At 43.5% G+C, this 24,281-nt stretch overlaps 8 pseudogenes; all 8 read left to right on the plus strand.

Annotated features, from left to right (window-relative positions):
• The first annotated feature begins 243 nt into the window (after positions 1-243).
• On the plus strand, positions 244-352 carry LOC138495690 (5S ribosomal RNA; annotated as a pseudogene).
• Positions 353-458: 106 nt separating this feature from the next.
• Positions 459-573, plus strand: LOC138495582 (5S ribosomal RNA; annotated as a pseudogene).
• A 680-nt stretch (positions 574-1,253) lies between these two features.
• Positions 1,254-1,372, plus strand: LOC138495022 (5S ribosomal RNA; annotated as a pseudogene).
• A 127-nt stretch (positions 1,373-1,499) lies between these two features.
• Positions 1,500-1,618, plus strand: LOC138494886 (5S ribosomal RNA; annotated as a pseudogene).
• A 106-nt stretch (positions 1,619-1,724) lies between these two features.
• On the plus strand, positions 1,725-1,833 carry LOC138496108 (5S ribosomal RNA; annotated as a pseudogene).
• A 454-nt stretch (positions 1,834-2,287) lies between these two features.
• On the plus strand, positions 2,288-2,396 carry LOC138495529 (5S ribosomal RNA; annotated as a pseudogene).
• A 106-nt stretch (positions 2,397-2,502) lies between these two features.
• LOC138495138 (5S ribosomal RNA) lies at positions 2,503-2,621 on the plus strand (annotated as a pseudogene).
• Positions 2,622-2,774: 153 nt separating this feature from the next.
• On the plus strand, positions 2,775-2,893 carry LOC138495409 (5S ribosomal RNA; annotated as a pseudogene).
• Positions 2,894-24,281: the final 21,388 nt, after the last annotated feature.

A 24,281-nucleotide genomic window follows, 5' to 3' on the forward strand; every position in this document is an offset into this window, starting at 1 on the left:
GAGTCCATAAAGAGGCTTGAAAGAAAGCCATGGTTGTGTTGGTTGTTCTCTCCAACTCCCTGCAACAGAAACAGGATGGATGGAGTAAAGTTATCCTACCAGACATAGGAGTCCTGAATGGGCCCACAAGTCTTATATATCTCGCCTGATCGAGTGATGAGCGTGGTATCATGTTGCAAGTGGCTTTATGGCTTAGCTTACTAACTGTAAATGCATAAAAGTAATACTCTTAGCATTTCTCAATTTTAAGGCTACACCACACTGAATGCGCCCGATCTCGGAAGTTAAGCAGTTTTGGGCCTAGTTAGTACCTGGATGGGAGACTGCCTGGGAATACCAGGTGCTGTAGGCTTTTTTGTGCTCCATGTTCAGGAAGTGAGCCATTTCTCAATTGTCTTTCAATACTGCATGGTCTAGCCGACTACATGCTTAAAGGTACAAATCTCAGAAGGCCCAGCGCCTACGGCCACACCACACTGAACCTTATCTCGTCTGATCTCAGAAGCTAAGCAGTGTCGGGCCTAGTTAGTACCTGGATGGGAGACCACCTGGAAATAGCAGGTTCTGTAGGCTTTTTTGTGCTCTATGATTAGTAATTTTGCCACTTCTCAATTTCTTTTTAAATTTGCTTATGATTCCAAAATAAATGTATCCCTTTTAATAGCGGAAATGTTGGACAACAACATGAGGGCTGGCGCTACCTATTTACATAAAATTAACATACGGTAGTGTGTTCATGGGTAATAAATCTACCTTCACATGTAATGCAGTTCAGAGAATATTGAGTCCATAAAGAGGCTTGAAAGAAAGCCATGGTTGTGTTGGTTGTTCTCTCCAACTCCCTGCAACAGAAACAGAATGGATGGAGTAAAGTTATCCTACCAGACATAGGAGTCCTGAATGGGCCCACAAGTCTTATATATCTCGCCTGATCGAGCACTGATCGAGTGATGAGCATGGTATCATGTTGCAAGTGGCTTTATGGCTTAGCTTACTAACTGTAAATGCATCAGAGTAATACTCTTTTCATTTCTCAATTTTAGGACTACACCACACTGAATGCGCCCGATCTCGGAAGCTAAGCAGTTTTGGGCCCAATTAGTACCTGGATGGGAGACTGCCTGGGAATACCAGGTGCTGTCGGCGTTTTTTGTGCTCCATGTTCCGGAAGTGAGCCATTTCTCAATTGTCTTTCAAAACTGCATGGTCTAGCCGACTAGATGCTTAAAGGTACAAATCTCAGAAGGCCCAGAGCCTACGGCCACACCACACTGAGTGTGCCTGATCTCATCTGATCTCAGAAGCTACGCAATGTTGGGCCTAGTTAGTACCTGTATGGGAGACCACCTGGAAATATCAGGTGCTGTAGGCTTTTTTGTGCTCCATGTTCAGGAAGTGAGCCATTTCTCAATTGTCTTTCAATACTGCATGGTCTAGCCGACTAGATGCTTAAAGGAACAAATCTCATGCTTAAAGGTACAAATCTCATACATCGTAGAGCCTACGGACACACCACACTGAATGCGCCTGATCTTGTCTGATCTCAGAAACTAAGCAGTGTCGGGCCAAGTTAGTATCTGGATGGGAGACCACCTGGGAATGCCAGGTGCTGTAGGCTTTTTTGTGCTCCGTGTTCAGGCAGTGAGCCATTTCTCAATTGTCTTTCAATACTGCGTGGTCTAGCCGACTAGATGCTTAAAGGTTCAAATCTCAGAAGGCCCAGAGCCTACAGCCGCACCACACTGAATGCCCCTAATCTCAGAAACTAAGCAGTGTCGGGCCTAGTTCGTACCTGGATAGGAGACTGCCTGGGAATACCAGGTGCTGTAGGCTTTTTTGTGCTCTATGATTAGTAATTGTGCCACTTCTCAATTGCTTTTTAAATTTGCTTATGATTCCAAAATAAATGTATCCCTTTTAATAGCAGAAATGTTGGACAACAACATGAGGGCTGGAGCTACCTATTTACATAGAATTAACATACGGGTAGAGTGTTCATGGGTAATAAATCTACCTTCACATGTAATGCAGTTCAGAGAATATTGAGTCCATAAAGAGGCTTGAAAGAAAGCCATGGTTGTGTTGGTTGTTCTCTCCAACTCCCTGCAACAGGAACAGGATGGATGGAGTAAAGTTATCCTACCAGACTTAGGAGTCCTGAATGGGCCCACAAGTCTTATATATCTCGCCTGATCGAGTGATGAGCGTGGTATCATGTTGCAAGTGGCTTTATGGCTTAGCTTACTAACTGTAAATGCATAAGAGTAATACTCTTAGCATTTCTCAATTTTAAGGCTACACCACACTGAATGCGCCCGATCTCGGAAGCTAAGCAGTTTCGGGCCTAGTTAGTACCTGGATGGGAGACCGCCTGGGAATACTAGGTGCTGTAGGCTTTTTTGTGCTCCATGTTCAGGAAGTGACCCATTTCTCAATTGTCTTTCAATACTGCATGGTCAAACCGACTAGATGCTTAAAGGTACAAATCTCAGAAGGCCTAAAGCCTACGGCCACACCCCACTGAGTGTGCCTGATCTCGTCTGATCTCAGAAGCTAGGTAGTGTTGGGCCTAGTTAGTATCTGGGTGGGAGACCGCCTGCGAATACCAGGTGCTGTAGGCTTTTTTGTGCTCCATGTTCAGGAAGTGAGCCATTTCTCAATCGTCTTTCAAAACTGCATAGTCTAGCTGACTAGATGCTTAAAGGTACAAATCTCAGAAGGCCTAGAGTCTACGGCCACACCACACTGAATGCGCCTGATCTCAGAAGCTAAGCAGTGTTGGCCACACCACACTGAATGCGCCTGATCTCGTCTGATCTCAGAAGCTAAGCAGTGTCGGGCCTAGTTAGTACCTGGATGGGACACCGTCTTGGAATACCAGGTGCTGTGTGATTAGTAATTGTGCCACTTCTCAACTGCTTTTTAAATTTGCTTATGATTCCAAAATAAATGTATCCCTTTTAATAGCTGAAATGTTGGACAACAACATGAGTGTTGGAGCTACCTATTTACATAGAATTATAGGGTAGTGTGCTCATGGGTAATAAATCTACCTTCACATGTAATGCAGTTCCATGCAACAGTAAATGTATATCATGTGTAGAACATTGTATACATTTTATTATTGGCTCACGCAAATGTGGCATTCCAATTTAGCATCCACATTTATGCAATCCCACTCCTCAATTCTGGGAAAGGAACAGTTAGAGTGGTATTCAAAAATCGAAATGTATTTAAAAGAATAATGCAACTTCAACTAAGGTGGCTTTTCATTGTGGAGATCACTACAATACATGTATAGCAAATCCAATAATTAACAAAAGTGAAAACCAATTACTTGCCTATATGAATTGTTGTCGCTATTATAAGTTCACAAACAAAGGTATTCATTGTTAATTTAAACAGTTCACATAAAAATGTAGTGCATTCTAAATGATACAAGACATTCCTAACATGTGTACTTTCCACCGGCTTCTCTAGACTACTTGTTTCTCAATGGTAGTATTTCAACATGATCCAAATGCCTTTCAGCCATTCCATTTTCTGCAACATCAAGACAAATATGGAATCAGAGAAAAAACACTTGAATCAATAACATGTATTCCAATTTACATTCAACACAGCTCCCTTATACATGTGTGAGGTAGTGAATGTATAGGCTGTGTGTAAACCAGTTATTTGTGAACAATGGCCAGTGTGGAACTTTCTCTTGTAGATTTTAATTTGAAATAATACTATCATGGATCTGATGATTCTATTCTGATCCAACATGTATACGCTGTTCTCAAAATATGTGGGTGCAGCTTTCACTGAACATGTATGTGTGACTTTCAATAAACATGAGTGTGTTACTTGCAGTCTGTACTTAAATTCACGTGTGTGTGTGTGTGTGTGCGCGCACTGATTTCAAGCTACTTGTGTGTACATCCTTCAATCTATTTATGCCTGCACACCTTTAATGGATCTTTGTGTGGGTTTCAGCCTACATGTATTTTTCAGGCTGAATATATACTATTACAGTAACATGTACAATGTTTAAGAACCCGCTTCCCTTTCACATTACATCTGAATCAACCTGTACATGTTAGGAGAAGGGAATGCAGGGGTTTGCACTATACACAATTTTAAATAATAGCATTCATTCTCTCAGCATGCATTTTGTTGCACGACCATCCAGTCTAAGACAATGTCTTTCAGTGATTGTTTTAAATGCATGTTATCACTCCAGGCTGTGGTACTTTGCAACTAGACCATGACCCAAAGGACTCTACACCAGTTTGAGCTACTACTTATATTTCAAATAGTACTTAACCTTACAAAGGCAATCCAACATTAAATTGGCACCAACATGTATTCAGTTTTAAATTGGTCCTCAAGGAAAAACATCTCACGCTGTATTCAATGTAAATGGGGGAGCATAGGGCATGGAGTTATGAGCACCTATGTTCCTGTTTTCAAATTGCATTCCCTACAGTTCCATTTCCTTTCCTTTATAAGATTTTACCCTGGTCAATTTTTTATTTATTATGAATTGGCTAACCTTACATAACAAAATAAGTTAACTTAAGCAAATCATGATAACCATACAAAATTCATCCTAAGAATCAACTATCATTTATAAATACAATTTAATTACAATAATAATTACACATTTAAACTTGTTTAAAATCAGCAGGATATACATAGTATCAGAAATATTATCCATGTAGTGAGTAAATATTTAACCATAATTATATTTCTTAAGAACTCTTTTTTCTTTGATTAAAATCAATCCTGCTATACCTAAACATTTCAAAAGGCCTATCGTCAAAGATACCTCATGACCGCTAACTGCTCGATTCCAGAAGTCTTTTGTTGTTATCCATGATGCATCATGCACACATGCACACATATACTGAACGACATCACCCTTACGTTCAGAATCGCTGGGCAGGCTAGAATTGTATGCTCTATGGTCCGAATAGTGTTCTGCTCCAGACACAAGGAACCTTCTTTATGGATAACGGGCCTATTGGAGCGGATGTATGCACTTGATATGTGTGTTTTACTTTTGTTGCTTGTGTTAGAACGCAGCTTTGATATTAGCTGCTTATTTTAGAATTTAACGATATTGCAACCTTTAATTTTATTATGCTTTAACATGGGAAACTACATTTCCCAGCTGACCTAGGTGTGTTTTAATGTTATTGCCGGAGCGCTTGGGCTGCTGGTTAAGTGCTTTTTTAGTGCGAGTGAGCACTGAGCGGAAAGCAGTTGCTGTACTCTTACAGGTCTGTTTTATTATTTGCTTTATAATCTATTCTTGTGGCTTGATGGACAATATGCTACAGGCTAGCTGAAGTGGGATAGGAGGCTCACAACATATAATTACTCTGAAACCTAAAAATGCCAACGAAATTTTTACAACGTTATTTAGACCTCCTCCTGTCTCATGGGGCGACACTGCAACAAGTAGAGTGACAGAAGATGACACAAATACACACTCTGGAAATTCAGCAGGATGGAATGATTAATACGTCAGTGTCCGAAGGGACTAAGATTAGCTTTGGTTTCTTTCAAGCAGACAGCCTTAATGGAAAGGGCAGAGGAGTTGCTTTTATTTGTAAATCTACACTAGATATATGGGAGATCGAAATTGAAGGTCTGGTTGGTTGTGAGAGTGTTCATATAATAACGGATCTTGCCACTAGTATTATTAAACAGGCCATCGATTTCTATGGGTGAGTTCCCTCATAACGTATGTAACATGATACTCCCGTTACTCAAACCTTCCACGGCTAATTCTTTTGGGCATTTTAACTTCCTGTTTTCTGATAAGGGGGACCCAGTTGCATCTATGGTGGAATCATCACTTAATGACATGGGGATGAAACAACATGTCCAGGAGGCAACGCATATAAAAGGGAATATATTGGACTGGGTGGAAACAATTAGCACTCTCGTTCGTGATGACAAAGTGTCACCATGCCCCTCATTCCGATCATCATTTTATTTCCTTTAATCTGGAATTACCCAACCATGAGGGTAGAAGTAAACCTACAACGTCCACGATTACGACTAGAAATGTGTGACTCTGTTTCCCAGGTCAGTTATCCACCAAGGATTAGTATTGCTGACTAAGAGATTTGGACTTGGACGTTTAACTAACTATTTTTGTTTTTTTTTTGTAGAAACACTTGCACTGTTTGTTTGGCACGCCCTCGAAGGGGCTGCACCTTTGGATCCTTGCTATATCTTTTAAGTGCCTTGCAGAAGTACCGCTTGGGCGGCGTGGCGGGCTGCCTGCTTGTGGAGCGCTTTTCCCGGTTAGAGGGTATGTGCTCGAAGTGTTTTAAACGTTTGTATTTGTCACATCTGTGAATTAATTGTGTCTGGTTTCAGCCCTCGTGCTTTGGTTAAAGGGCAAGCCGTGTGCTGTCTTTCTTTTGCCGTTGGGCTTTTTTGGCTTTCTCCCCCTTTGTTTTTTATGTTTGCCCAGGGTGGAGTGTACTGAAGGTATCCATAGGAGGCACACGAGAGTACTCGTCTTTGCTGGTTTTGTATGAGTTCATATATATATACCTTAAAATCCAACATGCCAGAGGCAACCAGCCTGTTACATACACCGGTTGGGGCAGTGAGGAAACTCATTCCCCAATCACGCATGTCGAAAAAATCAATTGTATTAACACCTGTTCTGCGAACTCCTCTTTCAAACAGAGACATTCGTGCCTTCTGTGCAAAACAGAAGGAGTGCATGTCAGATGAGTTACACTGTGAGACTATGATGCCTTCTATTGTCAAGCCCAAGGCTATGTCCTTGGGGCCACCAGCTAAAACTCAATGCTCTGTGGATAATCCTGTTCTTAAAATAGTGATGCCCTCTGCTCCCTCGAGCCAGTCTCCACTATCTCAATCTACTTCTCGTGAAATGGTGGGGGAGTCAACCAATGCTTGCATTGCTAACATGACTGAAAATTCTTTATCAGCCTCAGCTCCTCAACAACCTACATCTCTTGGAGGGGTGGGGGAGTTACCTAACAGTAACATTCCCAGTATTTCTGACAATACTTTGTTAGCTTCAACTCAAACACCGAGCAAGCAAACCACTAAGAGCAAATCACTCTCGCCTGTAAATGAAACCAGAGAATCAGCGCTGGATTTGTCAAATATCTCCATTCATGCAAGTGCTGGCAAGTTAAGTACTATACATGGAGATTCTTATCAAAACGATGGTTCCGTGGGAATTTCTGACAAACCCGATAAATCCATTGCTGATTCCTTCTTACAGCCAACACCACGCCGACACATCCACTTGAGTCAATCTGAGAACCTGACAGAGAATTTGGCTCTCATTGAAATAACCTTGGCTGCTGTAAATACCACAATAGCGAGCTTGTTCAAACTATTTGAAGGCTTGGATGCTAAGATTACACCGCAAGCTAAACAAATACACCAAATCCTTGAATGGACTTCTAACATACCGATTGACCTAGTACTTGCTATTAATAGTGGTAGCAAAAGTGCTCCACAACAGGAAACGGGGAATGCTTTAAACCAAGAACAGTATGTATTAGCCGTTCCCCTGATTGAACATGTTATATGCCCCGTCGAACACCTGGTTCCCGATGTCATCAATATAAATGACTCCTGGATCAGTTTAGACAGAAGTGTGAAGAAAAATAAATCCTGTACCAATAGAAGCATCTCGCGGGTAGAGAGTGTTAATCAAAAAATAATGTATCCCTCTCGTACAAAGAGAGCAGCTCCCAAAACTAGGATGGCCTCGAAAAAATTGACGACAGCTGTGTCTAAAGATCAATTGAGTGAACAATCGACTCAACCAATTCTAATAACTGATAACGATTTCTGTGATAGATCTGACACAGGAATAGATTTCTCAATCCCTGAAACCGGCGGTGGCTTCAGTGGTGTCTGTTATTGGGGACAATAGATCAAGTGCCTCTCAAATCAGCCACAAAAATAACATGAATTATGCCCCGCTCAATGAAATCGTGGAGTTAATCGATAAGGCCCCAGTGGAGTGTGGTGGGAAGGTGGCTGGAGCCAGTGCCCCCACGCAAAGTAGCCAATCGCAACCAAAATCTTGCGAACAGTACCTTGCATTAAATAAGCGAGTAGAAGAATCAGACACGCAGGAGCGAATGATCACGATCAAAGCCGCAGTGGATGCCTACTTACCCAAAGAGTTTCAGAGGCTACTATGACCAAACCTGTGGCAGTAACGAGAAAACAAGATGAGTGCTATGATACAGAAACACAGGCATTCGTTAATGCCAAAGGTGACTTATCACAATTGAAAAAAGATATATTGCAGGCGGAACAAACAAACTGTCTGCGAGCCAAATCGACATTTAGTTCTAATAAACATCCGGTCGATGGCACATGCTTACATGGAGCACTAGAAACTAAAGGTAAAACTGAAATGTCGGCCATGCAAAAAACAACGCATGCCAATGATAATCATCCCAGTAAATCTGGACACCGACAACACAAAAATACATTCTCAAACTGTCACTCCTTGGTCATGAAGTGTCGAGATGAGCCTCATGAAAAGTATGATTTATGTAGAACAAGTGTTCTGAACATTTTTGGTGATGTACATGATCTGCAGGATATATCCTCTAGTGACATTGACCCGGTCGAGTTTGTATGTGATCAGAATTTGTCTATGGTACGCTTGTAGATCAAGTCAGGACTGGTGTTGAATTCAATTTGGAAAGCCAAAATGGATTTGTTTAAAATGGGTTTCCTGATAGCTCAAGATTCTGAACGCCTGATAGAAGAACGGAAGGGCCCTGTTGAGAATGATACTGATGGATGTTTGCCCGTTTGTTCATGCTCTTATTGTGGTCCAATTGATAGGCCGTGTCAGACTGACGTGAATTCCCCGAGGACATAACCATTAACGGAGGTTCGTGGGTGTCCGCTGTCCTTGGTGAGTTGGAATACGAGGAGACACACTCACCTAAAGTGGTCCTCAAATCAATTTCTTAATCAATTTGACATAGTGGTTCTTCAAGAATCTTGGCTACAAAAACCCCCTTTGTGGGATGACCATGATATAGTCCTGTTACCAGCCTTGGGGGGCACTAAGGGAAGACCGACTTCTGGCCTGATGGTGGCTGTAAAAACAAGCAAAGGTTTGAGCATGAACAGATGGGCTGACCCCAATAATTTCATTCAATTGGTTAAAATCTGTGACACTAATGGCTCTTTTGCCCTGATTAACTTGTATCGCAATCCTATGGGCATCTCTGATGATTTATTTTATAGAGACTTAGCAAGTGTCCTAGAAAAAAGGTTGCCCAAGACCAAAGTGTTACTGCAACGATTGTGGCTGGTGACTTAAACTTTGATTGCTTTTGTCCGAAAAAAACCTCGGTTGTCCAAGAACGGTGGCTTAGATTCACATCAGATCATAATTTATTTATGTATGGCACATGGAGCATTTGCGGGAGATACCCCTCCCCATCACACATGGGAAAGGGGAACATCTAAGTCAACTATTGATTATCTTTTTATGACTGTAGAATTGTTTTCTAAGGTAACTGCCTTTGAGGTTGCTGAGCAGCCTGCAAGCGATCATCATCCACTAACTAGTTTGGCAATGGAATCGCAATGAGCAAGAACTCAATCAACAGTGGTACACACACAATCTTGAAATAAATGCTAAAAAAACTCGCCTCAGATGGTCAAAGAAAGCGCTTGATGACTTTGAGGAGGCCACGCGTCAGATCTCAAGAAAAGGGACGGGATCATATGTGGAAGTCTTATCTACCTTGCAAAATATATACATTGACAGGAAGCCAAAGCAGTCCCACAGGCATACCTTTGACGCCGCCGTACAACAAACTAAAGCGAAATATAGGAGAGATCAGAAAGCTACTTTTAGATTACTGATAAGTGAGCGCAGCGAAATTCGTAGATGCATCAAATGTCGCTATTGCAACTGGATGCGGGCAAGGAAGGCGACGCTCTTCCAGTCCGATGGCGAGATTTTTATGCAAACCATACAGAATAAGAATTCTGGACAAGTATGGGCTCTACTGAATAAAACGGTTAACCCAACACAAAACCACAATCAATTGAGTGGGGTGACTGAAACTTCATGGCTTGCACACTTTGCAAATCTTTATGCAGATATAAAGTTTGACAGGTATAAGTACGAGAGACAGAGCTTAGACTCATGGCAACTAGAGTGTTCAGAGGAAATAATTGAAGAACTTATTATGAAATCTTCCTCCTCTAGAGAGGTAGGGCCAGATGGCCTGAGCAATGCCATGTTTAAACAAAATCCAACTAGATGGGCTTCTATCTTCAATAACATCTTTCATCCGATTTTGATGTCCAAGACAGTTCCAACGTCATGGAAATCCTCCTTGATTGTACCCATTTTTAAAAAGGGAGACAGAGGCTCTCCGTCAAGCTATCGCCCTATTGCCTTACTTGACGCGTCAGGCAAAATTTCCTCAAGACTAGTTTTGAGAGATTTCGTCAAGTGGACTTTAGCTTTCCATCAGCGCGATCCGAACCAGACAGGATTTGTCGCAGGGTTAGGCACGGCGGTAAATCTGTTAACCCTAACTGCCTTAAAAACGCAAGCCCAAACTTTAAAACAACCCATTTATTTTGCCTTTGTCGATCTACATTCGGCATTTGATTCTGTGTCTCATGCAAAGCTATTCGACAAGCTTCAAGCTGCAAACTGTCCTGCCACCGTGTGCAAAATTATCTTTGACCTACACTCATTGACATCTATTAAGGTGAGGCTATCGGTTTTGGGTCTTTTGTCAGCTGCTATCTGTACATCAAGAGGACTGAAGCAGGGTTGCATCCTTGCGTCGGCCCTCTTCAACTTTTTCATCCATGATGTGATGCACGCGTTTACTAAGGTTCCATCAGATTCGCCCAAAATGAATGGTGTCATAATAAAGGCACTATGGTATGCTGACGATTTGGTGTTAATTTCAAAAACGCCAATAGGGCTCCAACATTTGCTGACCTCTCTGAGTTTATATCTGGAAGCTAATGAGCTAGTGATGAACATGAAAAAAACACAAATTGTGTACTATACACCCAGATTGAACAGAAGGACAAGGATGAACTGGAAGATCAAAAATACTAGTGTCGAAGTGGTTGAAAATTACTTATATTTGGGAGTCTTGGTAGATGGGTCCGCACAAATGGACTCTCAGTTGAGGTCTCTTGAAAGTAAATCAGTGTCAGCGATTTCGCAGACAAGAGTGTTGCTATATAAGTATGGCAAATTCTCAATTAGCCGTGCTATTGTATATTGGCGACAAAAAGTGCTTCCCAAATTACTGTATGGCTTAGAGACGACAGACATAATTAAATCTTCTATTCTAAATAAATTGGAATCTAAATTTTGGTGGGCAGTGCTACATTTGCCTTCATGTGTTCCTGGTCCATGGTTGAGACATGAATTGGGCCTCACGCCCATGATGGCAGAATATGAGTGGCGATTATGTGCCCTTTTTCGTAAATGTCTGATATATACACGGACAGATAACATTCTGACAACCCTGTCTGTCTAAATGCTAACATCGTCTCATAGATTTGTGGGCACTTGGTCAAAACATATTATGCAAACATTAGCCAATGCAGATGTGAGTATTGAGATCCTTGTCACGAATACGACCAAAGCCAAAGATAAAATCTTTAAGAGGGACTGGATCGTGACCCAAAACTTGTGTCTTGGCTATAAAGACTTCAATACTAATGCATTTGCGCATAATAAATTGGGAGAACTAGAAAGTTACTTGTTCAGAGCTCCTTCACCTCAAATTCGCTCTTGCATTCTGCGTCTTCGCTTTAATCTAGTTCCCACCAGAGATGTGTTACTAAGGAGACATCTGATTAGTAGTGAATCAGATTTCTGTAGATTTTGTGAGAATAGAAACATCAAGGAGTCTTTAAAACACCTTATAGTGGAATGTCCAGCACTATTAGACCTTAGAGCCAAATGCTTTTGGAAACATTTGACTCTCTTTGGCTGGATGGTCCAAGAGCATAGATGGACCACCATTTTGGCCACAAGAATCATTAGTATCCGCATTGCAACATATAAGTTTCTGAATGCTCTTGAACTAAATGTCGATCCAATGCTAAATTAAAAATCTCAAATTGATCACTGAAATGTATGTAAGTGGAATGTGATTGTATCCTGAATTCAGCAATTCCAATGGTTCGTATGTAGCCTTGTTTGAGGAAAAACCATTGATTGATTTATGAGTGCCATGTCCATAGATTCTATGGACTAGTATGTCAATATTGTTGTTGAATAGATCTAAGCACACGCGCAACTTTAATTGAATTTTAATTACATTTTCTTTTCTGTCTTTTCTCTGTAATATATTGGGCCTCATTACGACCCAGGCGGTAAGTTACCGCCTGGGTCGTACCTTTACCGCCATGGCGTAAACTACGTTTATGCCATGGTGGTTGGCGGATTTACCGCCCCATTCCAAGGTCAGTGGGGCGCTAAATCCCCATTTCCCATTTACCCTTCCCCATTCCCATTTTTGCCCCATAGGGCATAATGGGAGTGGGGAAGGAGATAATTACGCCACCGTAAATTACGGTGCCGTAATGATCTCCAAGGTCCCTTAGCGCCATGGATTTTAACGCCTGCAAAAAGCAGGTGTTAAACTCACCATAGCGCTAAGGGACCTTGTAATCGGGCGTTAAGGGTCGGCGCCGTTTACGGCGCCGTAAACCCCTTAACGCCTGGGTTGGAATGAGGCCCATTATGTGCATACACAGGTGTTTACTACCATTCATTTTTGTAGAACACCTTCTATTCCAATTATAGCTTTCGAAGATTCCATGTTATGCTACTTAGTATCTAAGTGAAGGCATGTTGGTCCTCTTTTAATGTGTGCTTAAATTACTTTTGTCTATTTTTGAGCTGTATTGCAATGGTTTTGTTTTTTCCTCACAACAAGTTGTTAATTTGTTAAATAGATTTGTTTAAATGAAAATGTAAATAAGTCTTGCAAAATTTTGATAAAAGTTGAGTTTCTCAGCTAAATTCAATAAAAAAATAAATAAAAAAAGAATGTGTGTACATTGGGCCTCATTACACGGTAGGCGGTGGACCAAGGTAAAATACTGGCACCGCCTTGGTGGAAAGGGGAATTACCGCCCTATTCCAAGGTTGGTGTGGGGGTAATTCCCCCTTTCACCATTGCCCTTCCCCATTCCCATTTTTGCCCCATAGGGCATAATGGGAATGGGGAAGGTGCTAATTACGGTACTGCAAATTTGCGGTGCCGTAATTAGCACAAAGGTCCCTTAGCGGGTTGGTTTTTAACGGCTGCTAAAAGCAGGTGTTAAAGTACCAACCCGCTAAGGGACCTCGTAGTAAGGCGGTAAGGGTTAACGGTCACCGGTACCATTACCGGTGACCGTTAACCCTTACCGCCTACCGTGTAATGAGGTCCATTGTCTATTGAAGCTTTGGAGCCTATATTGGCACTGTTAATGTCGATTGTTGGCATGGCAGACACTGCCGAGGACGTGGCATTTAGATGTCATGGTGCTCTCATGCATGCAGTTCATTTTGTTTCTCCATTTAAGGCCAGGTTTGTACTGCTGAAAAAGTCGACTGGTGGTTCTCCCAGGAACTGCACAAAATGAACGTTTTTAAACGAAAATCTTTTTTTGTTTGGCTTAAATCTAGAGCCCCCGCAGATAAAGATGTCTATTCTAAAGCCGCCAAGGACTATAAATTGGCAATCATTGAGGCAAACAAAACTCCATCTGATGAGAGGATATTGAATGCAAAGTCAGATTGCCAGGAACTGTTTAGAATTCTTAAGGGGGGCAGTGTTCCGCAAGGCTCAAGATGGTCTGCAGCCTGGGTGTTTCTCACGCCTATATCTCTGTTCTGAAGGTGCTTCATTGAGGGGGACCGGTGGCTATACTGGATGAACACCCTGTCAGTGATAATGGAGTGGAAGGAAAGTTACAGCAGCAATCAATGATACAAATCGACTGAGGTGCTGACCGGGCCGCTGCTATGTAGGAGTGGCACACAGCAGGCAACGATCGACTAAGACTTGCACTGCAGCGTGGGAGGGGCACAACGCCAGCAGCGGACAGTGCAAAGATTGGGTCTCGCCCTGCAGGTGACACGACATGAGACTTGAGCATATATGCTGGTAAGGAGACCGATGATAGTGAGTGTCCACCCGCCCTATGAATGATAAGCAAGCTGCTGCTTCCTGAACCGCTGTACTGCACAGTGTAGGCCCGATTCTACGCGAGCACAAACCCAGAGCACAGCGGGCTCACATTAGGAGGGACAGCTGTGTTTCTCTGGTGCACGGTGAGCTGGAGTGCTGGGAGAAAATTCAAATTCCAATGCTCAATATCGTTGACTACACAGAGCGACACATTTCTGACAGAGGGGTGAAACATTGTTGGGCCCTGATCAGTGACTGGTCAGGGGGATAGCGTTGCACGCTTGGTGGTACCCTGTGGTAAAACCCCTTCTGCCTCAATCTCAGTGGCAGACAGAGATCCGAGACTCCCTGCACAGGGCAATTTACCGCTGCCACATAGACCTACCTACTACATTAGTGACTGGGTGAGAGTGCTTCACGAGGCAGCCCTGGTTGCATCGACTGGCACCTGTGCACCATGAGAGCTGAGAAGTGCTACGCTTAGGGGGAAACTTGTGAAAGAGAAGCAGGGCATAGACTGAGCAACACCATGTGACTGTTACTGACGGACCTGCAGACATTATAAGTTACATGCCCCCTCTGGTGGGGTGCATCAATCCCTGTTGTGGGTGTGAGGGCTGGGTGAGCTGCCCCGGATTCCTCAAATGAAGTGTTGGGTTTGTATATACTTGGGCCCCTATACCTGATAATCTTTGAGGTGATCCTGGTGCAGATCAGTGCGCTATCTGACAGTAAACACTGCAAGCGTGGACCATAACAAAAGGAGCCGGTAGGAAACACAGCTGGATAAACATGTTTACCAAGGTATTAGTATAATTGACCTAAAAACATTTGACCTAAAACATTTGCTTGACTTTGAATTTATTTTGGTCAAATTTAAATAAATATGTATATGGTAGTGGATAAGGGTATAGATTAGGTAGAGGGGAAGTGGGGGGTTGCGTGGGGTCTCCCCCGCATTTTAGACCAAAAAAAGGTGAAATAAATTCGATCAAATGTGATTAGGTCAATGTTTTAGGTCAACTAGACCCAAACCATTCACCAAGACCACGCCGAAGGTGCCGGAGGGATCGGACAGCGCCACGGCAGGAGGCTTGGAGCAGAAAGCACCCTCGGAAATGCAACGCATGATGGAATATACGCGAGAGGGGTTTTATGCTATCCATACCAAACTGGTACCATTAGCTCCATCAAGACCCGAATGAAGAAAACTGGACATCCGTACTACGGATGAATAAACTAGAGTTCAGGTTGTGGAAGACGAGATATCAACACTGAGGGCTGATGTTAATTTGTTATCAAAACAGGTACAAGCTATTAGTAAAAAAAAAATGATAATTTGGAGTCCCGTTTGTGACGAACCTGCCTATCATAGGGGTACCTGAAGACAAGCTCAATTGCTCCATGTAAGAATTTGTGGAACAAACGCTTTTGACCATACTTGGGGCGCCTCAGTTGTCACCTCAGTTCACATAGAAGGGACCCATCAATCCCTGGCTCTTAAACCCAAGCCTAGAGTGCCACCATGGCCCATAATTGCTTGCTTGCTCAACTACCGGGATACAGACACCATATTACAGGAGGCGAGGGCCAAAGATGAGCTCTTCCTGGGTTCTAGTAGGATCCACATCTACCCCGACTTCTCAGTGACAGTGCAACAGAAAAGAAAAACTTTTATGGCTGTGAAGAAGAGACTCCATGAACGAAATGTGAAATACTCAATGCTGTACCCAGCGAAGTTACGTATTGAGCATGATGACAAAACCTACTTCTTCACGCTCCCTGGGAAATGCTATGAAATTTCTTGATCAATACTTCAACGGTGAAGGGGTTGAGTTGGGGGTTAAAAAATAAATGCTCTTGATATTAATGTTTTGGTATTTGTGATGGTAAGGTACTTGGCATTGTACTATTGGAAATATATCCCAATGATCTTGACCATATGGTTGAGGTTTGCTATTGGCCGTAAGAGCGGTGCTGGGTGAGATATGATGTGTGAGCCAGAATGTGCGGGGGTTGGGGAACCCTCTCAAGATGCGAAAGCTACAGTTGTACCTGGAACGGCACCAGGCTCAGATCCTTTTCTTACAAGAAACCCATGCCGATGCTGCTGGTTGTGATAAATGTGCCAAGAACTGGGGTAAACAAAGATTCTATACCACATATTCCACCCAGTACAGGGGAGTAATGAGATTGCTACACATTTATGTGCAATATGTGCACAAGAGAGCCCATATGGACCCCCTGTGGAGGTACGTAATGATGTATGGGAAATTGACGGGGAGGGAGGTGAACCTCATGAACATACACAGCCCAAATGTGGATGATCCGGCGTTCTACACTGAAATTATACGTTTATTAGCATTATACCCTTTGATACCGGAGATATGGGGAGGAGATTTTAATACAATCTTGAATATGGATTTGGCTAGGACCAGTCACTGCGCTAGAACACTTACGAGGGTCGTCCAATTGGTACGGCACAGTATGACTTATTTGGGGTTGTTGCATGCCTGGAGAATCCTTAATCCTATGGCCAGTGTATATTCATTTTATTCCTCGGTGCATGATTCCCACTCCCAGATCGACATATGGCTGATCTCAGAATCTTTACTGTGGGCTGTCAGAGAAGCGGACATACTCCCTAGAACCTTTTTCGACTACTCCCCGATTCTGCTGTCTTTGCAGCTGGGAGACTTTGGCGTCCTAGACCAACTTGGAGATTCAAGTCTCAGGCATTGCTTGACCTGATCTTTAAGATAGACCTAGAGAAACATGTTAACTTATATTTTGAAGCAAACACTGGATCAGTGTTGTCATGCAGTATATTATGGGAAGCCTTTAAGGTGTATGTCTGGGGCATTGCGATGGCTACAGGGCAAGGTATCGTCAAAACTATACGGAGGGATGTAAAAAATAGCAAAGATGCATTGCGCAGACTAGAAAAATTACATTCAAGCTCCTCCCAACCCGCTGCTATGAGGGATCTCAAACTAGAGTTGGAAAACTTCAGAGTACATGCTCATAGGGAATTAAAATTCATAGAGGCCCCTATGGCAGAATGAAGATATGGGGAGGGAGAGCGCCCTGGCAGGTTACTAGCCCGAGTTACACGTCAAACCAGAGGTAGCGGTTACATACCATGCATACAGGATAGTTCTGGAACACCCGTGCACACTGCATCCAAGGTAAGCTGGATATTTACGGCCTTTTGCGCAGACCTTTTTGCAAATAGTAATGCCTGTTCCTCCTCGGACATAGATGCTTTCTTGAATGCAATCCCGCTCTCGGTGTTAACAAACGGGGCTAGGGACTCGCTGGATTTACCTATATCGCAGGAAGAATGGTCCGGGCTGGATAGTCTTACATATGAATTTTATAAACACTTTAAGATGCACTTAGTCCCCTGACTATATGAGGTATGGAGCGAGGCATGCGGAAAGTGGATACTCCCCCTACTTTAAGGGAAGCGGTCATTATGGTTTTGTTGAAACCAAACAAGCCGGCAGTACTTTGCGACTCTTACAGAACGCTCTTTCACTGATAAACACAGATGTTACGATTTTCACCAAAGTCATAGCCACCCTACTTTCACCATATATGAGTCATGTGATTCACCTGATCAATCAGACTTTAAACCTGGGTGCTCCACGGCACTCAATCTACGTCATCTATTCAATATTCTGGCTCAAATCAGCCCTAAAGTGCAGGCGATAGCAGTAACACCTGATATTCAGAAGGCGTTCAATTCAGTCTTGCAGCAGTTTATGAGTAAGGTCCGGGGTAAATGTAATTGTGGACCCAATTTTTTGTCATGGATTCTATTGTTATTTATATCCCCATTCCCCAGAGTCAGACCCAATGGGATACTCTTGGCCTATGTTTCGATCACTAGGGGCACGCAGCAAGGTTGCCCGCTATCACCCCTGTCGTCATAGTCATCAAGCCATAAGCGGACTTGATCGGACACAATCACAGACACAGAGGGGTCTGAATATTGAGGAGGTGGAAATAATATCCTTGTATGCAGATGATCCAATACTCTATATACGGAACCCCCAGGTGCATCTAGCCCGATCACAAGGGATGTTATAACTTTTGGTGAGGCGTCGGGACTCTGTGTTAACTGCACAAGTCAGTACTCTTCCCGCTAACGGATGAGACAAAAGAACCACGGGACCTGCTAGGGTTTTCTTGGTCACCCCGGGAGATTGGATACTTGGGAGTGGTGGTGAACAGACATCATGCTACATAAATGGATAGTAATTATGATTCCTATATACACTAGCTCGCAGGCAAACTTCAGACTTGGTCACGGCTACCGCTTACCATAGCGGGTAGAGTCACTTTGATAAAGATGGTGATCCTCTCGAAACTTTTATACCTTTTTTTAAATATTCCACTTTGGTCCATAGACCAATTCTTTAATGAACTATGCATGGATATTGACAGTTTTATGTGGCATTCTGGACAGGTGCGTCTAAAATGGGATACGTTATCTAGAACCTATTCAGTGAGGGCCTTGCAGCGCCTGACTTTAGAAGGTATTGGATGGTGGCTGAAGCACAATACGCTGCCTATTGGTTTGCATATGGTGCCCTCATATCAAAATGGAGCGACATTCAGCAGGGTTTTATCACTGCTCAAGAGGTGAATGGCACATGGGACAGATTAGCTCTGTTGGATCTCAAATCATGGAAAATCCAGTTTATGGGTGATGGGCATTGTGTTTTATTAATGCGGCTGGATTTGTCAACAACATTTGACATGGGGTGCCATGCCTTGCTACTTAAGGGACTACAACAGACCGCAGCATTTTCTACCTCTGCGGTGGCCTGGGTAAAGTCCTTCCTGGAGAATTGCAAAGCAAGAGTCTGCAAGATTCTGATGTGGCATTGCAGTGGCAGAGCCTACACAGATTCATTATGGTATATCACAAGGTTGCTGTCTGTCTCCCTCCCTGTATAATCTATTAACCCTACCACTATTCCAACTGAGATCGGGAAGTGATGTTCACAAATTATGTGGATGACAATGTCTTATTCCTTTGACAGGGGTGTACGAAGCTGATTTGGAAATAATACATAGGGTGTACCTGCTTATGCAAACTTGGATGGTGGAGAATGGGCTTACCCTCAATGATGACAAGACAGATGTGATGATCATTGGCACGTTGGGGAGGCTACGGAAGTTGAGTCTGCAATACTGATGTTTTGAGACAGCTGACTGTAAAATCACTGTGCAGGAAAAGGTCAAAACACTTGGTGTAATTCTCGATCAAACCATGAGTATGCATGCTCAAGTAGATAGTTTGGTGTCAAGATCGTCATACTTCGTTAAGATGATTTCACAGATTTGTCCATTTCTGTTGAAACAGAATTGTGGTACAGTGTCAATGGCTATTATAAGCTTGAAAATCGATTACTATAGTAGTTTATTAGTAGCTATCTCTTAAGGAGACTACAATTAGCTGCGAGTTATCCAGAATAGTGCAGCAAGTGTGGTGGAGGGTTTGAAGAGAAACAAGCATGTGTCTCAAGCTAAAAAAAACCTTTACTGGCTAACTATTTAGTTCAGGATCTCTTTCTGACTATTGTCAATCACACAAGTGTTTGGCCAGAACAAATCCTGAATATTTAGCTGAAAGACCAGGAAGAGGACTAGAGATCGTTAAGATCAAACAATTTGAATCTGTTATGCATTCCTAGAGCCAAGTTGAAGAGTGTCAGTAAGGGATCATTTTGTGTTGCTGCTCCTGTTGTTTGGAATGCCTTGCCACCGGGCTTAAGAGCTATTCAATCTTTGGAAACTGAAAAACCTCTCTCTTTGTTTGACTTTGTTTTGTAACATGACTTTGCATAGGCTTTTTCCCAGATGTTATCCTAATCTCTTCTCCTCTGAATGTGCCGGTATGCCTTCGGGCCTTTACAAATGCACAAATAAATAAAAGAACATTTCTCCTGTTCGGATAACATTCAGCCCAAACCTGAGAAATTGTACACGCCAATACAGGTTTGGAAACCTGACCAATTATTTAGGTAATGTCCCTAAAAATGGATCCCATTAAGTTAGACTGTTAGATATAAGGCTTGGGATCTCATCTTGTCGATGGTATGCATGCAATCCATTCTAAACAAAATCTTTTTGCCCCTTACCGAATTTGACACTACATTTTCTAAACGCATATTGCAGGCAATATAGTTTCAGCAAATAATCAAAAGCGTCTAATTGTGTTTTTATGGTTCTTAACAATAACATCTGTAGTGAAATCAAAAGGGGGCGTACCAGGAGGGGAAACTAAAAGATTTCTATTAAATGATCAAATCTTCCAAAAACATCAACCTTGGAGAGACACCAGTGCCAATTAAAATTTCAATACTGATATATTTATGCAGAGCGGTAAACGTAGTGCTTTCATCCATATTAATGACTTTGTTACATTCTAATCTATTTTTCATGTGAGGTGGTTCACTTTCTGTCCATATAATAAACATGGAATGAGTTTGAGTTTATAGTACTCAATTGAAGGAATAATAGTGAAAGGACAATATTGTTTATTAAGTCATTCAACTGAACGGAACATTGAATTGACCTGCTTTTCAACCGATTTGTCAACACTTTTGTATTTGTATTTTATTTATTTATAACTTTTTATATAAAATGTATATACTTTATTGGGGTACGAGTTAATATTAGGCCCTAAATATCTAATCTCAGTCATCAGATCCACTGTGACATCTTCAATCATCCAAGCAAATGCTTAAGGTTTTCTATTATTCATAGATAACCTGATGATGTTAGTTTTTCTACAGTTTATAATCAAGTCATTTTCATGTGCGTACACAACCTAGTGTTAATCAGACACTGGTGCCCTTGCTGTGTTTTAACAAGCAGAATGACTTTGTCAGCGTGCAACAGCCAACTTACAACTAACTCCCCAATTTTTGGAGGAGCGAAGGCCACGGATTCCAAATTAGTGTCCAAATCAGATAAATACAGATTGAATAGGAAGAGAGCCAACACATATCCCTGTCGGAGATCCTGGAGATTGTAGCCAGGGCCTCTGTCAGGGATCTCTGCCCATTTAATCTAACCTGCACTGTTGATTTGTCATGCATTTGGATGAGGATTGCAAGCATGTATTCCGGGATTTGCCAACCCTTCACATTTTTCCCACAGGGGACTCTACTAATGGTGTAAAAAGCCAGTGAGAAGTCAATTGGAGCAATATATATATATATATATAAGTTCCCTCTGTGCAACTAGCATCTCCTGTAGACAATTCACTAAGTCTGATTCGTCAAGGTACACATGCCCTTACAATGCTGCATTTTCCTCTTATTGAGATTTTTACTTGAAGTGGCCCATTCCACCACCCTCCAGAGGACTAGTGTGGCAAATATTTTACGGTTGGGGTCTAATAGGGTAATTGGTCGATAGATGAGTGGGTTAGATCTATCAACTCTTTTTTATAGATGGGAATCACTGTAGCTTTACTCCAGGATTGAGGAACTTTTTTATTCTCTACTATGTTCTTAAAGAGCACGGATATTCTTCCATGATATCATATATGATATGATATGGCACTTGTATTACTCCTATACACAAGTGTTTCAAGGCACAATGAGGCAAGGAAGGGGGAACAAAGGAAGGACAGAGACAACGATCTTACTAGGCCAAGTGACATTGAGATTGTGCAAGCACAGGGGACGAGGGAGGGGAAAAATGCCAGGGCAAAGGGGTAGGGGGGCAGTGCTGTACATGGGATCAAAACAATAACAAAAAGTGTGGCCAGCAGGTGGCAGGTGCAAGGGAAAGTGCAGACAGCAGGTGTCCAAAAGTTCAGGTGGGGGACTATAGGGTTACAGATACAGACCCAAGTGCAAGGGTTGCCAGGAGGCAGTGTGGGTGTGCAACTGAGTGGGCAGGGACTTGGGCCCGAATCAGAAGGTAGCCTGATGACCATTGCAGTATCAGACAGGAAATCTGCAGGGGAGAGGAAGAGAGAAGACAGAAGCAAAGAGGAAGGTCTTGAGGTGCTTCCGGAACCAGAGATGGTTCTCCTCAAGTTTCAGAGAGGGCTGTTCCATAGGAGGCCACAGCTGAAAAAAAGAGATATACCACCACCTCGTTGCTTGGAGAAGCGACTGAGCCTGAGGGAGTTGGAGGTGCAGGAGCGAAGAAGGAAGGTATTTGTGAAGAGAGAGTTGGAGGTATTGAGAACCCAGGTCCCAGAAGGCCTTGTGAACAATTCAGAGGGTCTTGAAATTAATCCGTGCAGCCACTGGGAGCCAATGCAGAGATTTCAGTAGGCTTGAGGCCAAGGACAAGTCTTGCAATCCTGTTTTGGATGAGTTGCAGAGGGAGGAGAGTAGAAGCAGTCATATTTATGAAGAGGCTGTGGCAGGGGGGAATGGCCAGCAGCACCACTGATGTGGCTGCTCTGTTGATGGCCTCCACACAAAGCCCATCTTAATGCCCTGATTTGAAGGTTCCACCGTAATAGCAGATCGCCTCCAGGCTACCGGTGGGCTCGGAATCTGGGAGGCACAGAATGTGCGGATTTCCAAACAGTCCCGAATCTTCCCGGGAGAAGAGGCGAAGAGGAAGACCAGCCGAAGGTGGTATCCCTCGAAGATGGCGGAGAGGGTAAAGAGAGTCAGCGCAGCGTTGGATCTGGTGACTCCCGCCCTGCAGTGAACGGCTTTCACCAAGGCAGCCCCCGCATACACTGATGCTGACAATACTGCTAACCTGGGGAGGTGAGGTGGCCCCCCGGATGATCCGCACTGAACGTTGAAGGTTTGAGGGAGCACCATCTGTTGCAGCCCACAGGGATCCCGGCGGACTGTGGGAGAGAGTGTGGAGGACCGCAGGCGACCCTGACCCCTTCTCCCGGCTTGCAGTGTCTAATGTGGATGAGGCACTGTGCTGCCGGAACAGCTCTCCTGCTGATGATATCACCCCGACTGTTCTGACACAGCCGACAACTCTGCGGGGCGAAGATCTTCATTCAGCTCGCTCCAGTGCCCGAATATCAGAGCCTGCCACTCGATCACCGCGCCATCCTCTCTCTCCACTACGGCCTGGAAGCTCTCACTGGGTGCCCCAGCTGATCAAGACACCGGCACCTTGGTGTGGAGGCCTGCGGCCCCTCACAGGTAATGTGGGGCTCGCAGAAGCAACTCCTGCGCCTAACAGAAGGTGCTGGGAGAAACGCTGGCAGAGGGTACTGGGAGCAAGGCCCCTGGACTACTTAAATAAAGCCATAATTACCTGGTGGAGCTAGGAGGAAACAAAGGAAAGAGTGCTGCTTGCCCCATCCTGGAGAGTGTCGGTGGTGGGTCAGAACAGGAACTAGCGCCCCACTCCCCAAACTCGCAACGGGGGGTGGCTTTACTCCTCAATTAGAGGAAGACGTAGCTGAAGCGCTCAATCCCCCTGGGAACCAGCTCCTAGTCCACCAGTTTTGTGGCCCACTGAGTGGAAAGGGTACATAGGAAGAAGCAGCTATTGGAGGGATATGAATCTCGGCTGAAGCTGAGCAGTGGAGGTAGTGGAGGAACCCCTGCCAATGCGTCCCACTCACAAGAACCCCCCCGGAACAAAAACCCAGCAGTGATAGAAACAGCCTTTGCACCCTACGAGACATTCCCCCAACTGGCGCTAACAACATGTCCAAGCACTCGAAAGATCAGAAAAGTGAGGACATCCGCCACCATGCTGTTCTCGGCGGAGAAGGGGAAGCGACAGGAAACAGAGAAATCCCCATCTCAAGCATCACCAGGTGCCACAGGACAACTGGCCACAAAAGATGACACCCAGGCATTCATGCTTGACATCAAGGCGGAATTTCACAGCTGCATGACCGAACTCATGGCCAAAATTGAACACACAGATCAAAGAGTCTCAGAGCTGGAGCAAAGATTTGGGGACCTGGAGGATCAATCCCGGGAGCAGGCAGCCTCACTTCTGGAAGTCCATCAAAAGATCTGCACCCTGACGAATCAGATCGTGGAATTCAAGCAGGAGGACCTGGAAAACAGGATGCAGAGAAATAACTTCTGGATT

The sequence above is a fragment of the Ambystoma mexicanum genome, chromosome 10 (assembly GCF_040938575.1).
Source record: "Ambystoma mexicanum isolate Mex_15411 chromosome 10, UKY_AmexF1_1, whole genome shotgun sequence".
In the NCBI taxonomy this organism is placed as follows: Eukaryota; Metazoa; Chordata; class Amphibia; order Caudata; family Ambystomatidae; genus Ambystoma; species Ambystoma mexicanum.